This window comes from Cotesia glomerata, linkage group LG10 (genome assembly GCF_020080835.1).
Source record: "Cotesia glomerata isolate CgM1 linkage group LG10, MPM_Cglom_v2.3, whole genome shotgun sequence".
NCBI lineage: Eukaryota > Metazoa > Arthropoda > Insecta > Hymenoptera > Braconidae > Cotesia > Cotesia glomerata.
Window position 1 is genome coordinate 11,381,824 of NC_058167.1, and position 15,262 is coordinate 11,397,085.

Below are 15,262 nucleotides of genomic sequence, written 5' to 3' on the forward strand. Positions count from 1 at the left end.
GCAGAAAACGCAGATTTAAACTTAAGATTTTTTTTTGTATGAATAAATTTATTCATTCAAAAATTTTACAGTTTTTTATTGGCTTAATTTTTTATTGAAATTAAACCTGAAAGTTTGTCAAGTATTATTTCAAGAAAAACTGGTCAGAGTTGTAAAGAGAATGAATGGGAATGTTAGTTTACAGGCGACCGCAAGATGGCACATGTTAGCGCAGACTGTTCTTACTCAGAGTGGCAGTCGGAGCAATTGAACGAAAAAATCGACCGATTAACAATTAATTATAAAAAAAAAGAAAGGTTTTGTTTTTTTGTAAGTTATTAAGCAAGTTAATAAAATTTACTTACGTTCTTCGTAAATTTATCTGATTGTATGAATATTAATATTATTTCAATATCAATTTAAAAAAAAAAAATTTATTTCCTCGAAAATCGATTGTGAACATTCGTTTTTTAAAAAGTTTGATCGATTATTTCTCAATTAATCAAAAAGCCCACAATCTATTATACACGGAAAAAAGTAAACTGTAATATTCACTCGGATTCCGGTTAATTTTTATAGTTTAAAACAGTAAAGCGGACATCGGGGTGGTAAAAATATAAATATTACAGAACTTAGAAAGTATAAAAGCCACAATTTATAATTTAATATCCAAAATAAGTGATTAGTAGCTGTCACTAAGGTAAAAGACCCAATACCGGAACGACGAAGGGTACATGACTGGTTTTTATTACTTAGAAAATATTCAAATGGTTCATTAGTAATAATAATTCATCCAATCATAAAGAATAAACATGTAGTTACACGAAAATAATTAAATTTATCAATTTTGTTGAATTTAATATTAAAAAAAAACATGTTTTTTGAAAAAGTCTAAAAGACCCAGTAACGGAACACCTTAAATGCCTAGTCCCAATACCGGAATATGGTTGACCCAATACCGGAACGATAAATAAAACTAATTTTTTTAATCTAAAGAGTCCGCTTTTCGTAAGCTGAATTAATTAAATAATTAATTAACAAATCATAATACTTTATGTGAATTTTTCTGAATTTATAAAACTAATTTATAAAATGTTATCTTCGACTTAACTTTCGGTATCCTACTACTACCTATAAAAAATTAAGCAGTTAATTCAGAACTTAAATGACATGTATGCATAGTGAAACTAACAATGATTATTTAATATTAAAAAATCAAATAAATTTTTACTAAAAATCAAAAAAATAAAAAATAAACGATTCGAGGTTATACTTGACGACACTTATGTAAAAAAGAAAACTTCAAAACAGAAATTTGCTTTTGTTCTTCAAGATAAAATTTACGAATATTTGAAGCAATTTTTATAATAAAATTACTTTCTGTATTAAATGTTATTTCACAAAAACTTTTGTTGTTGTGCTTAATGTAAACAATCAACACAGTATATCGTAAATGTCAATAAATAATATCAATATGGCTGACTGTTCCGATACTGGGTATTAGCTTATTTCGGGTGTACCAATAGACGAACAGTAAATTTTAAATAACAATAGGGTCTTTTTTGTATTATCAATTAACTGCATCGAATTCTCAGTATTTGTATTAATACATAAAAAAAAATTTTAGTGAAGATTATTTCCATTAGGTTTCTATGAGCTTAAGATCATCGAGCGATTTCTTAGCAAAACCATTAAGAGACCTTGATAAGTCAGAAATCTAAGACTATTGACATCATTAACATTTTTTTTCAATATTTCCAATATAATTTAAAGTTTCATTCATATTTTATTATGTAAAAAAAAGATTGAGGTTTCTAATAAAGAATAGTTTGTTTAATTTGATTGAGTACGAGATAAAATATAAAATAATAATTGTCAAATCGTTCCGGTATTGGGTCTCGTTCCGGTATTGGGTCTTTTACCTTATAGTAAATAACGACTCTTTCATCTTAAAAAATTACAGTTTCAAACAGGAAAAATTGCCATTTCAATATATAGTCCATATTATGAGGAGAAGGGGAACTCACATGAAAAAGAAGGGGGTATCACTCTGGGAGAATTTAACATTTGAAACGGTAAAAATCATACTTTTAAAATATACATTTTACCAGTCCAACACAGAAAGAAAGATTTCTTGACTGGAGAACAAAATTCTTGGCTCAAGTAAATTTTCAGTCGCCCGAAGGAAGACCGAAGTTGTCTTGGCCGAAGTAAAAATTTTTCTTTAAATTCTATTCTTGGTGGAAGTAATTTTTTCTTAATTCAAATTATCATAAATACTTGATACAAGAAATTTTTATATTTGATCAAGATTTTTAGATACTTTAGGGAAGCAACGCCACCTACTTCAGCTGAGAAAAAAATTTTCTCATCTTGAGAAAATTTTTCTCTTGAATATTTGATATCCATTTTAGATTATTTTAGCGCGCAATTATACATATTGATTGAAAAAAAATGATTCAATATTATTTGATCTTCCCATTTGACATGTTAGTCAATAGAAATATTAATGAAAATTTGCTTCTATCCTTATATTTAATTTTTTGGAGCAAGAGTAAAATCTTCTCAAGATAAGAAAATTTACTTCTGTCAAGAACTTAATTTTTTGGAGCAAGAGAGAAATTTTCTCAAAACAAGAAAATTTCCTTGACTTAAATAAATTGTCTTGGATCAAGAAACGTATTTCTTGAAGCAAGGGAATTGATTTGTTGAAATAAGTGAAATTTCTTGTGTCAAAAAAAAATTTTTTTTTCGCCCAAGTAAATAATTATGAAGAAAAATATTTTCTTGGCTCAAGTGAACTTTTCTTTCTGTGAAGCAAGTCAATAATTACAGTTTGATTTTTAGCGTTGCGTTTAAAATTTACCATTTTACTTTGTAAATATTGACGTTGCTTGTATTAGAAATTTACTAACTTTATTTTATACTTTTTACATATCATAAGATCATTTTTTAGGTACGAAATGATAAATATCAAAGTCTGAATTCTCAATTATTATACTTTAACATTTTAGACATTTACATAGCGAATATTACTGTTTGAAATAGTATTTTCTTCCATGTAAAGAGTAAATTGTAAATTAAATAGTAAATATTATAAACTAAATAGTAAAATCACGATTTTACTGTTTGAAATAGTAATTTTTAGCAGTTGATCATTACTTATTATAAATCGACTGTTATTTATTACAGTTTACTTTTTTCCGTGTGAAAAATAAATTAATCGATTTCACTTCCTAACACTAATCGGTAGATGTACGTTCAAAAATTCAGTCTGTTTCTTAATTTAAAAGTTTTTAAAACACTAAATTTTTGTCTCCCAAAATTTATTTTTAATAAATTTCATTATTTTTCTCAACATTTTTTGTAAATTTAATATCTGTTAAAACTTAAAAAAAATAAATTCTTTCTTTGAAAAGTTTATTCCAACATTGTCCGCAAGTACTTCGGCTCTATAGCTACTTATATTATTCTTGTCGAGTTAATGGGATTTGTTTCTATAGCATGAACTTAGAACTATACAACTGTTGTTACAGTTACAAGATTAATTACAAAACTTCCCCAGACTCACTCTCCATTTACAAGACTTATTTAATTTCAAAAAAATTAACAATAATTTCGTTCAGAAATATTCACTGTCTCTAAAAAAAAAAAAATTTACTACAGAAGTAAAAATTTTTTTGAATCAAGAATCTAAAAAAATTTTCTAACCCGAATTTTGATAATGTCAAAAATAAATTCAGTAAAAGTCTTTCGAGTTTCAAGGATCGAGGTCACTAACTCTTTAAAATTAATTACTGGACAATGATTTATAAGCCGTCAATTAAAAGCTTGTTAGGTGTGCAAACAAAAACCGAAGCACATTGACAGTGTCCAATCCACAAAAAACAACCAAGTGCCTCTGTTATATTTAATACTGTATCAATGTAAGGCTTTAAATAATAATTTTTTGATTAAAATGATTCACGCTGACATACGTATCATGTAATAATAAATAAAAATTTTTCTCATGACAAGCGTTATATCACGTAATTTGATATTTGAACAGACATGAGGTATCAACCGGCATATACATTTCAGAAGAAACCATATATAATACGTGAGTGGGTACGTCGAAGAGGCAAACCTATGTTGAGGGCGAGGTCGATTGTCCGACAATGGAAATAAGAAGACTATTCGACAAAGAGAAAGGCTGTATATTATTTACAACGCACAAATAGAGTAATGTGTTATATTTATACGCGCGCGGAGAGAATTGAGCAATAAAAATTATCATCTAATTATTGTAGAGTTTTTTTTTTTAATTAACTCGGTATAGAAATGAATATTAAATAAACGATCTGAATTAAAGTATCTACCAACGTCTTATAATAAAATTTACAATTCTTGATTTTAATAAAATCATTTATGTTTTATTAAATAATGAATTTTGTTAAATTGCACTGTACTTTTTTAACTATTGACGTTTTTAAAGATATAAGCTCATCCCGATGTTACACTCATCAAAAGCTTTCATTTGAGTACCCGCATGCATTTTGATATATTTTTCATATATACATATATATAATATATATAAATATATGAAAAAATGATGGGGGTACTTAAATGAAAGGTCTTGATGAGTGTAACATCGGGATGAGCTTATATCTTTAAAAATATCAATAATTAAGAAATTATATTGTATTTTGTCAACTTATGATATTTTTAAAGATATAAGCTCATCCCGATGTTACACCCATCAAGAGCTTTCATTTAAGTACCCACACGCATTTTGATATATTTTTTATATATACATATATATATATATATATATATATATATATATATATATATATATATATATATATGTATATATATATATATATATATGTATATATATATATATATATATATATATATATATATATATATATATATATATATATATATATATATAAATATATGAAAAATTGATGTGGGTACTCAAATGAAAGGTCTTAATGAGTGTAACATCGGGATGAGCTTATATCTTTAAAAATATCAATAATTAAATTATATTGTATTTTGTCAACTTATGATATTCTTAAAGATATAAGCTCATCCCCATGTTACACTCATCAAGAGCTTTCATTTGAGTACTCACATACATTTTGATATATTTTTCATAAATACATATATATAATATATATAAATATATGAAAAATTGATGTTGGTACTTAAATGAAAGGTCTTGATGAGTGTAACATCGGGATCAGCTTATATCTTTAAAAATTTCAATAGTTCATAAGATACAAGGTCATTTCTTAATTATATATCTAGAGGTAGACTATTTTCGAATGCAGCCTAAATACTTATCATCATAAATTGATTATTGGTGAGAATGATATGACACCATGAAAATGCACAACTCCAGGTCAAAACTTTTTCAACGATATCAAATTTAACCATAAAAATCCATTTTATCATATAAATAAACTGGTCACAAAATTTTGCTTATTCTCTTAATAATATAGATTATAATTGACTTATTGTATTAAAAATTGACAATTGTAAATTTTATAGTCTCCAAAAAAATACTTATCATATGAATAATTGAAAAATGGTAACAATTATCATCAAAAAATATCATAGTTATCATCCAAGCTAATCAAAATTTTATACATTGATAAAAAAGTCAATTTTATTGAAGAAAAAAAAATTTTGAACTAAGAATACTATTTTAAAGAAAATAATTTTTTTGAGCCAATAGAAGAAAACTTTTTAAAAAAGAAAAATTTACTTAAACAAAGAATAATTTCTTGGCTTTAAAAACCAATTTTCTTTAAAATTGTATTTTTGGTTTAAGATTTTTCTGATAATAAGTCAAGTTAATTTTTTTATCAGAATAAAATGAAAAAATATCACAATATTCATAATGAAAATTTCTATTGAATGATTATTAAAAAATCATAAAACTAATTATTTTAACATTGAAAACTTTCCCTACCATCTTAGATAATTAACTCAAAAAGTTTGATATTATTGTTTCTGTTTTATTATTTAATTACATTATTTAGTGATTACTTATTACTCATTAATTATATCTAAACTTTATATAATTGCCATTTGGCTAAGCTTTGGCATATAAATCTAATAAATAAATAAATAAATAAATAAATAAATTATAGATGATATAAATTATTTAATTGAATTTTTTGATATTATATATCCACACCAATGATCTATGTGACTTGATATATCAATTGAATTTCACTGTTTATTACAATATTTGCTTAAAGGTGAAACAATTGGTGTAGAGTGGGAGGAGGGCATCTGCTTGACAATTAAACGAAGCCTCGGAAGCCCACAAAAACGAGTAGTCAACAGCTGCGCATCTGAATACTAATTTTAAATGTTTATACAGCGATGGAACACGCGCCCTCAACTCATTTTGCCCCTGGTTTTATTCTATACATAACACTTATACAATCCATGTTTATCTCGGTCCTCTATGTCATTTCAAGTACAATTATTTCTCTAACTGTTATATTATATATATTTATATAACTATGAATATAAAGACATAGACTTAAACAATTCGCTTTGCCCGTTATTTCCATACCGATTTCACGGCTGTCAAGAGAAAAGGGAGGTAGAAATTTAACATAGAGTGTAGATAACTCTAATAAAACTGGCGCTGGAGCCCAGGCAAATATTTATGAAGATGTAAGCGTTATTTTGATAAGCAGATACAAATCGAGAGATGAACCGGTGTAGTGTAGGTTATATAAGCATGTTCGAGCCCTATCCCGTGGCATTACATCCAGTGATACGCTCCAGGCGCTGCTATTGCGTGGTGCACACGCGCTTGGTTTTGTTGTCAACACTGGGGGTCCAAAGTGCGAATATAAACGCGTCGACGCACCTCCCCTGGGGTCTGACGCTAAGATCCTACTCCTGTACTCCAATATCAATATTGGGGTGAGCCGACAGTCAATGTTATATGCCTTTTATGATGTTAGGGAAACTTCAAGACGTTTCATTTATATGGATAATGTATACATACGTCTTTTTTTTATATTATTATACTTTAAATATAATTTTTTTAGTCAAATTTAAATATTTGGCTTAGTTATATTCAATTTTATTGAGGAAAATTTCTATTGAAAATTTGGGAAAAAAAGGTGAAATTTTTTATAAGATTAAAGATGGTTGGGATTATTATTTAATTCGAATATTGTAGTTATTATATAGTATAAAGAAATTTTAGCCAGATCGGTCTAGTACAAGGATTTTAAATTGACGTGGAATTTTACCAAAAGCATGTTCGTTTGATTTTTGAATCTTATACAATAAAAAGATTAACAGCCGAGACCAGTGATAGCAGTTTCTATCGGCTTAGCGAAACGAATAGAAATTTTGAAAAAACGTTTTTAGAGATAATAGATAATTTAATAAACTATTTCACCACAAAGCGTTTTTTTCAAAAATGTCATTCGTTTCGTGAAACCAATCGAAACTGCAATTGCTCTGCTGTTGGGAGTGCGACAGAGATAGTTCCGTTGAACTCCGTGAGAGCAAAGCGAGAAAAAGATGGTCTCGCCTGTTAACTTGAATTAACTTAAATCAAGTAAATAATTTTGAAGAACTTCATCTTCTTAATTTGAGTCTAATAATTCTTAAACTAAAAAATTTTTATTGGTTTAAGTAAATTTTACTTGATTCAAGAATTTTTCATTTTGATTCAAGTTAAATTTTTTATCAGTGTATCAATTGTATCGCATATCAAAAGTTTATCCGAAAAAAAATTATTCTCTCAAGAAAATAAATTTTCAGTAATTATCGAGAGCTTTATTTTCTTGTCTGAAAAATTGGTTGAATTTATAAAAAAAAAATTTCACTTTATTCAAGTAAAGTTCGTGCATTTATCTAATGCATTAAAGGCGAATATTTTATATTTAATATTTTTCTGTCAAAAAAATATAATAAATTTAAATCCTTCATTCAGAAAAAAAAACTTTTGTCTTAAAATATATTATTTAAATAAAATCATAAATTTTTTTTATTAAAATTAAAATTAACATAAAAAAATATAAATATTTATTTTAAGGTTTTAAGCATAGCAAGAGTAGCAGAGCTTTTAAAATCTATCGTGCGACGAAGTGACAAATGTGTTTTAATAAATTTAAAGCGGATCAATAGTTTATGCACGCAGAATCACGGATTTGTCTCGGTAAGCTGAGAATGTCCACGTGCAAGAAGTACAAGAGGGACTGTTGGATAGCTCAGTTTGGCACATAGTTGTTTCACTAGTCGTTTGTCGTGTACGACACTCTGCGCTAGGTGTACACATTTTAACACTAGAGACATGTACCAAAAAATACAAAAAAAAAAGAACGAGAGAAAACTAAACAAAACTAGTGTCGGTACGAGCCCTTTTTTTATCTACCCCATCTATATAGATATATATTTATATTTATATTTGTATTTGAATAGATGTGACCTATCAGTAAAACTACTGCACCGCCTTACGTACAATACAGTCAAAAATGGCATGCGAGGGGTGAGACGATGAGCACGTGTTCGCGGCTCACTCTCTCTCACCCTCGTTCTTTCAGCCAGTGCAAGGTGGCACACCGCGATCATTGTGCTTTACACTGACTGGGATGCTTCGTTAACACTAGCACTCTACCTTTTATCATTTGAATGTCATTTTTTCTGTTATTCAATTGCACGACTCATGATGCGAAGCATCAGAGAGTGCTTTACGATCGAAAAATTTTTTTCGCCTCATTTTAGCAACTATTTTTAGTATTATAGCCTTGTTAGTTCACGGAATCAAGATATTTTGCATACTATTGTCGAGATAATTTAATGGAGATTAATTCCATACTTTCTAAAAATTGATTTACTGCAATAGAATTGGAAAAAAAACACCAAAATAGGTAAAAAAATTTTCCTGTCCGTCATATGTGAAACCCGGAAACACTGTAACTTGTGAAAAAATCAATTATTTGAGTTAAATTTTTTTTTTTTAATTCTAATCGACGATTGTAGGTCACTGAATGCGAATGGCTAATTAATTCAGTGTCGTTTAATTACAATTAATAAAAAACGAAAACTACAAGACTGTATATCTATATATATCCACGTAAAATTAACATGGATGGTGATACATCTATATCTATAGATATTATTTACATTTTATTCCACCAGGGGCGCTTGTGCAGTACCTTCCTACTACAGCTGTTTTTTCGGCAATTAATTTTGAACGACTTAAGTTTTTTTTTTTTTTTTTTTTTTTATATTTCATAATTAAATGAGCATTATGAGTCGTGCACTTTTGGATTTTCCAAACTTTTTTATTATTTAAATCAATTATTATGGGCGATTCCGCGAGAGACGATTTTTGACATAAATTTTTAAATCACAGTATTTGTTACTTTTTTTTCATACCAATTTTTTTCAATTTGAGGAGGGTAAGAGCATTTGTGTTGCACGAACGTCGAAGTCTAATTTAAAAAGCAAATTATTTTTGATAACTGCTACTAAAAAAAAAAAGTAGAAAAGTTGCAAAAAAAGTTACGCAAAAGTTACGCGTTTCTGATGTTTACAGCGATTCTGAAGATGAACCTTAAGTCTGATAAATCGCCGACTATTCCAAACAAATAATTTATTTTAGTTACATAGGAAAGTGCTAATTAGTGATACAGCATCTATGATCTCATACCTTTAATTTAAAGTTACATGGAAATGTTTATATTCACTACAGTGAGACGTGTTGCACCCGTGATAGTTTTACGTTGCACCCGCGACTGGATAAAAAGTCAATAATTTATATTTATTTCTTTTAATAATTTTATTTAAATTAATAATTAGTTTGTTTTGTATTCTTTTAAAGAATGTAAAAATAATTTAATAAATATTTCATAATTAACAGACTTTTTTCATTCTAGCTTCATGACCTTTAATGGTGGGCTTATTTCGTTGCAACCGCGATAGCACTTCGAACCTCTCCTGTGTCTATTTAAACATTTTATTAAATGTTTTTTATATTAATTTTTGTAAAACAGATTACAATGTAATCCTGCGACCAGTCATTTCTTTAAAAAGAGTTTTTATTTTCTTAGTAAGAAGCCTTGAGTGAGTCTAAATGTTGCACCCGCGAGTACGGAATCGCCCTTATCTAACTTGTTTTTCATTTTATTTTCATAATTTTTATTTTTTATTTATTTTTTTTTTTTTTTTTTTCATTAATCCACCAAATTCAGTACAACTTTAAATTAAAACTCTTTAAAAATTTATTATACAAAATAATTACTAATTTTAAACTTAACATAAACGTTTGTTTAAAAACTCTGCTCAAACTTTAAAAATAATTATAATGTTTTATTTTTGTTCGGATCAAAATTATAAGTATATTGAAAATCGCAATTAAAAAAAATAAATTTTGTTTTTTGGGCATTTGTATTCAATAAAAATTTTGAAAAGTTAGAAAAGAACCCAACAGATGGCGCATGATCGCAAAATTATTCCGTCTTCAGAAAGTTGACTCAAATAATTTATTGTCAAATAAAAAAATTTCAATACATTTTTCAAACGAAGATTAATTTAGGTTTTGATAAAATTTTTCCTAAAAACAAAATAAATATTGAATCAAAAATAACATACTCTTTACAAGTATGTGTAATGTAAATTTTATTATAAGTAGTGTCCATTAGGACAGGAATTATAAAGCAATAATATTATGTACAAAACTTGTAACTGTAAATATATTAATAAATATGCATAGCTTTAAATATTTAAAATTATATTTTTTGTAAAACACATAATTTTTGTGATGCGAATAAAACACTTATCTATCTATCTATATTAATAAAGATAATAATAATAAAATTAAATTAAAAAAAATAATAATCAATAAATTTTTCGATATTTTGATCTTTTAATCCGCTAAATGTTTAAAAGATTAATGAAATTATTTTTTGGAAAATATTTTTGTATGTGGTAACTAGCTAAATATCAGAATTTTTGTGAAGTGAATTTATTATGCTACTCATGATTTATGAATCATTACGAATCATGCGACAAATGATGTGTGTTTTTATTTCTCCAATCTTAAAAAAAATAAATTAAATTTTTTAATTTTTTAACTTTCTGCAAAATTTTTTGATTGCATTTCAATAAATATTAAAGTTTGTTACACTTTAAGAAGGGTTTATATTTTTTCTCTCTCTCGCTCTCTATTGGACAAACGAGAGTATCTCTGTCATACTTGTACAACTTATGGAATCTTAAAACGGATTTTACGCATAAATAAATGAAAATTTTCCAAAAAAGCGCTTTGCTCTTCGATGGATAATTTAATTATCTATCGAAGAGCGAAGCGTTTTTTTTTTCAAAATTTTATCTTATTGACATGAGCAAAACTCATTTGAAAATCAACTATCAACCGCTCTTAATGCAACATTAACCATAATTTTGGATAAGATTTTTATTATCTTTGTTTATGATGTTTGAATCTTCCTATTTTGATTGGCTCCATTTAATCATGACATCTCTGTATATTTTGATAATTTTTCTCTATAGATAATTTAATCAAAGCTTTTATAAAAATGAAAATAAATCTATTATCACAAAGTCTATACCATCTGTGTTGATTTAAAAATCAATGATAAACAATAAAGAAAATACTTTCATGAGCAATTAGTGACGTCCAATTTGGCTGAAAGTTACAAGCGTTATCCATTACCGTTAGTCAAGTGCTGACACGCACATCAGACGCACTCCGGATGTACTTTGGCTTCACTGCTGTTCTCAAGCAAAAAATGATATTGAAAAAGATACTTCAAATTAATATTAAATTACTATACTTGTAAACACTACTCAAGGTAGAAATTTTTCCTTCTCTCGACTGAAACAATTAAGAATTTAATTTTTAAAAAATTGCACAATGATGTTGAACTTGAATTAATCAAAAAGTTAAAAGATCGGTTTATACAATTGAAATAAAATAATTACTTTGGTAGATAGATTTAGCAAAAATTAATATTTTATTATTATTATTTTATTATTAATATTTAGCTTCAAATTAATATTAAATGACTATACTTTAGAGATTTAGCAAAAATTAATATTTTATTATTATTATCATTATTATTATTATTATTATTATTATTATTGTATATTTAATATATGAAGATCGGTATTTTAAATTTATTAAATCAAGGATGGTTAATATTATAAGCCAAACTACCCGATCCAAATTGTTGAATAATGACTAATTTTTCATTATTATTTTCTTCACCATAATATTTTATCGGTATGAAGTCTCATTACCATCAGAGAAAATTTAGGTGAAAATAACAATTAAAATTTGTTTTGACAATTATGATTAGAGAAAGATGTAATTCTTTACTCAGTGTAACTTTTTTCAGTGACTGAAAAAATAATTCAGATAGCCCAGACCAGGACTCGAACCTGGATCTTTTGGTTACGCGCCAAATGCTCTACCAGTTAAGCTATCCGAGACTTATCCGTAATTATCATTCATATAGCTGGGCTATCTGAATTATTTTTTCAGTCACTGAAAAAAGTTACACTGAGTAAAAAATTACATCTTTCTCTAATCATAATTATTATTATTATTATTATTTTATTATTAATATTTAGCTTCAAATTAATATTAAATGACTAACTTGTAAACACTACTCAAGGTATAAATTTTTCCTTCTCTCGACTGAAACAATTAAGAATTTAATTTTTAAAAATTTTGGAAAATCCAAAAGTGCACGACTCATAATGCTCATTTAATTATGAAATATAAAAAAAAAAAAAAAAACTTAAGTCGTTCAAAATTAATTGCCGAAAAAACAGCTGTAGTAGGAAGGTACTGCACAAGCGCCCCTGGTGGAATAAAATGTACATAATATCTATAGATATAGATATATCACCATCCATGTTAATTTTACATGGATATATATATAGATATACAGTCTTGTAGTTTTCGTTTTTTATTAATTGCAATTAAACGACACTGAATTAATTAATCATTCGCATTCAGTGACCTACAATCATCGATTAGAATTTAAAAAAAAAAAATTTAACTCAAATAATGGATTTTTTCATGTTACAGTGTTTCCGGGTTTCACATATGACGGACAGGAAAATTTTTTGACCTATTTTGGTGTTTTTTTCCAATTCTATTGCAGTAAATCAATTTTTAAAAAGTATGAAATTAATCTCCATTAAATTATCTCGACAATAGTATGCAAAATATCTTGATTCCGTGAACTAACAAGGCTATAATAATAAAAATAGCCGCCAAAATGAGGCGAAAAAAATTTTTCGATCGTAAAGCACTCTCTGATGCTTCGCATCATGAGTCGTGCAAAAATTGCACAATAATGTTGAACTTGAATTTATCAAAAAATTAAAAGACCAGTTAATTCAATTAAGATAAAATAAATGCTCTGAAAGATAGATTTAGCAAAAATTATCCAATTGGAAGATATTTTTTGCAAAGCTCAAGTAAAATAAAAAAGGAATGAGATTAAAATTGCAAGATACTGATACCGATACACATAAGAGTTTGGACTAAAGTTCCGGGTATTATCGATCGAGTTGAGAATAAGGCAATGCACAAAGTTACCAAGTTATGTTTTTCCGTGATACTGCCCATCAATCAATCACTCTCATGATCGGCGTCCTAGTGACGCGTGCATAATGTTGCTATTGACCATCAATAATGGTCGATGACTGTTGTTTTTTTTATTTACTTACGTTTTTTTTTTTTAATACATCCACGTATCAGAATGATTTATAAAAGGTTGATGGGACTTCTCTTACCATTACATTACGATATAACCCGCTGGGACATGAGCAATCGGGTACGAAAAGTCGTCTGGTATGTCCACTGAGTAGTTGACTGACAAATAATAAAAATATAATACATTCACGTAACTTGGTCTTCGTCTTTCAACGTAATTGTATACTTCAGTAGTAATTTATATTGTATTACACACATCCTTACAAATATACATATATCTGTACTTTATATTCAATGATTTTATTACCAACATACAACTTTTGAATTCCAAACTATTTTTGACGAATACCTTTTCAGACCGAGTCATAAATCTCACAGGCATTAAAATTTTTATTATTTTTTTTTTCCTTTCATTACATATCATTCTTTTGTTTCTTTATCATTTTTTTTAATTTTAATTCATAAGAACCCTTGATTTTTTAGACAAAAATTAGCTTTTTAAATAAATTTAAACACACAGTAAAAAATTTTGCGTCAATGCGTCAAAAAATTTTGTATTGAAAATTTTTATGTTAAATATTTAACATTTTTTTGTGTTAATTTTACACTTTTCTGTATTAATTTAATACAATAAATGTTAAATTTACACATAAAAGTGTTAAATTTTAACACAAAAATTTTCAACACAAAATTTTTTAACGCAATGACGCAAAATTTTTTACTGTACAAATACTTTCTTCAAAATATAAGATTGTTAATTCTTGTACTGTTAAAGAACTCAAAAAATTATTTATTTTTATTTAAAATTACAATTTAAATTTCTAGGCTGTCTTAAAAGTATCTTTAACAATTTTATTTTTCTAATTACGTCTCATAAATTTTGAATAAAAAAAAATAAAAAAATGATTAAATATTCTGGATATTTTATGTTATTCAATTTAAAAATTAAAAAAAAAATTAATTACAGAATAATATTTGACGATAATAAACAAAAACATACAGTTGACACTTCGCTAAAAAAAAAATTTAATGCTGTTAATTGATTTATAAAAAAAATATCAGCTAGGTTGTCTTAAAAGTATCTTTAAAAATTTTATTTTTCTAATTACGTCTTATAAATTTTGGATTTAAATAATATAAAGTTAAAAAAATGACTAAATATTCTGGATGTTTTAAAAAAATTAATTACAAAATAATATTTGACGGTAATAAACGAAAACATACACAGTAAAAAATTTTGCGTCATTGCGTCAAAAAATTTTGTGTTAAAAATTTTTGTGTTAAATATTTAACACTTTTATGTGTAAATTTAACATTAATTATGTTAAATAAACACAGAAATATGTTAAATTAACACAAAAAAGTGTAAAATATTTAACATAAAAATTTTTAACACAAAATTTTTTGACGCAATGACGCAAAATTTTTTACTGTGTACATAACAATTGACTCTTCGCTAAAAAAAATTTAATTGTTATTTTATCGTGAAAAAAATATTATTTATTTAACTGATTACTTTAAATTGTTAAATAGAAAAAAAAAACCGAAATTTGGAAT

At 26.4% G+C, this 15,262-nt stretch overlaps 1 non-coding gene across 1 annotated transcript; it reads right to left on the reverse strand.

The window, feature by feature from the left end:
* Positions 1-12,396: 12,396 nt before the first annotated feature.
* Trnat-cgu lies at positions 12,397-12,469 on the reverse strand. The gene has a single exon. It is a non-coding gene; the product is annotated as a tRNA-Thr (tRNA).
* Between the last annotated feature and the right edge of the window lie 2,793 nt (positions 12,470-15,262).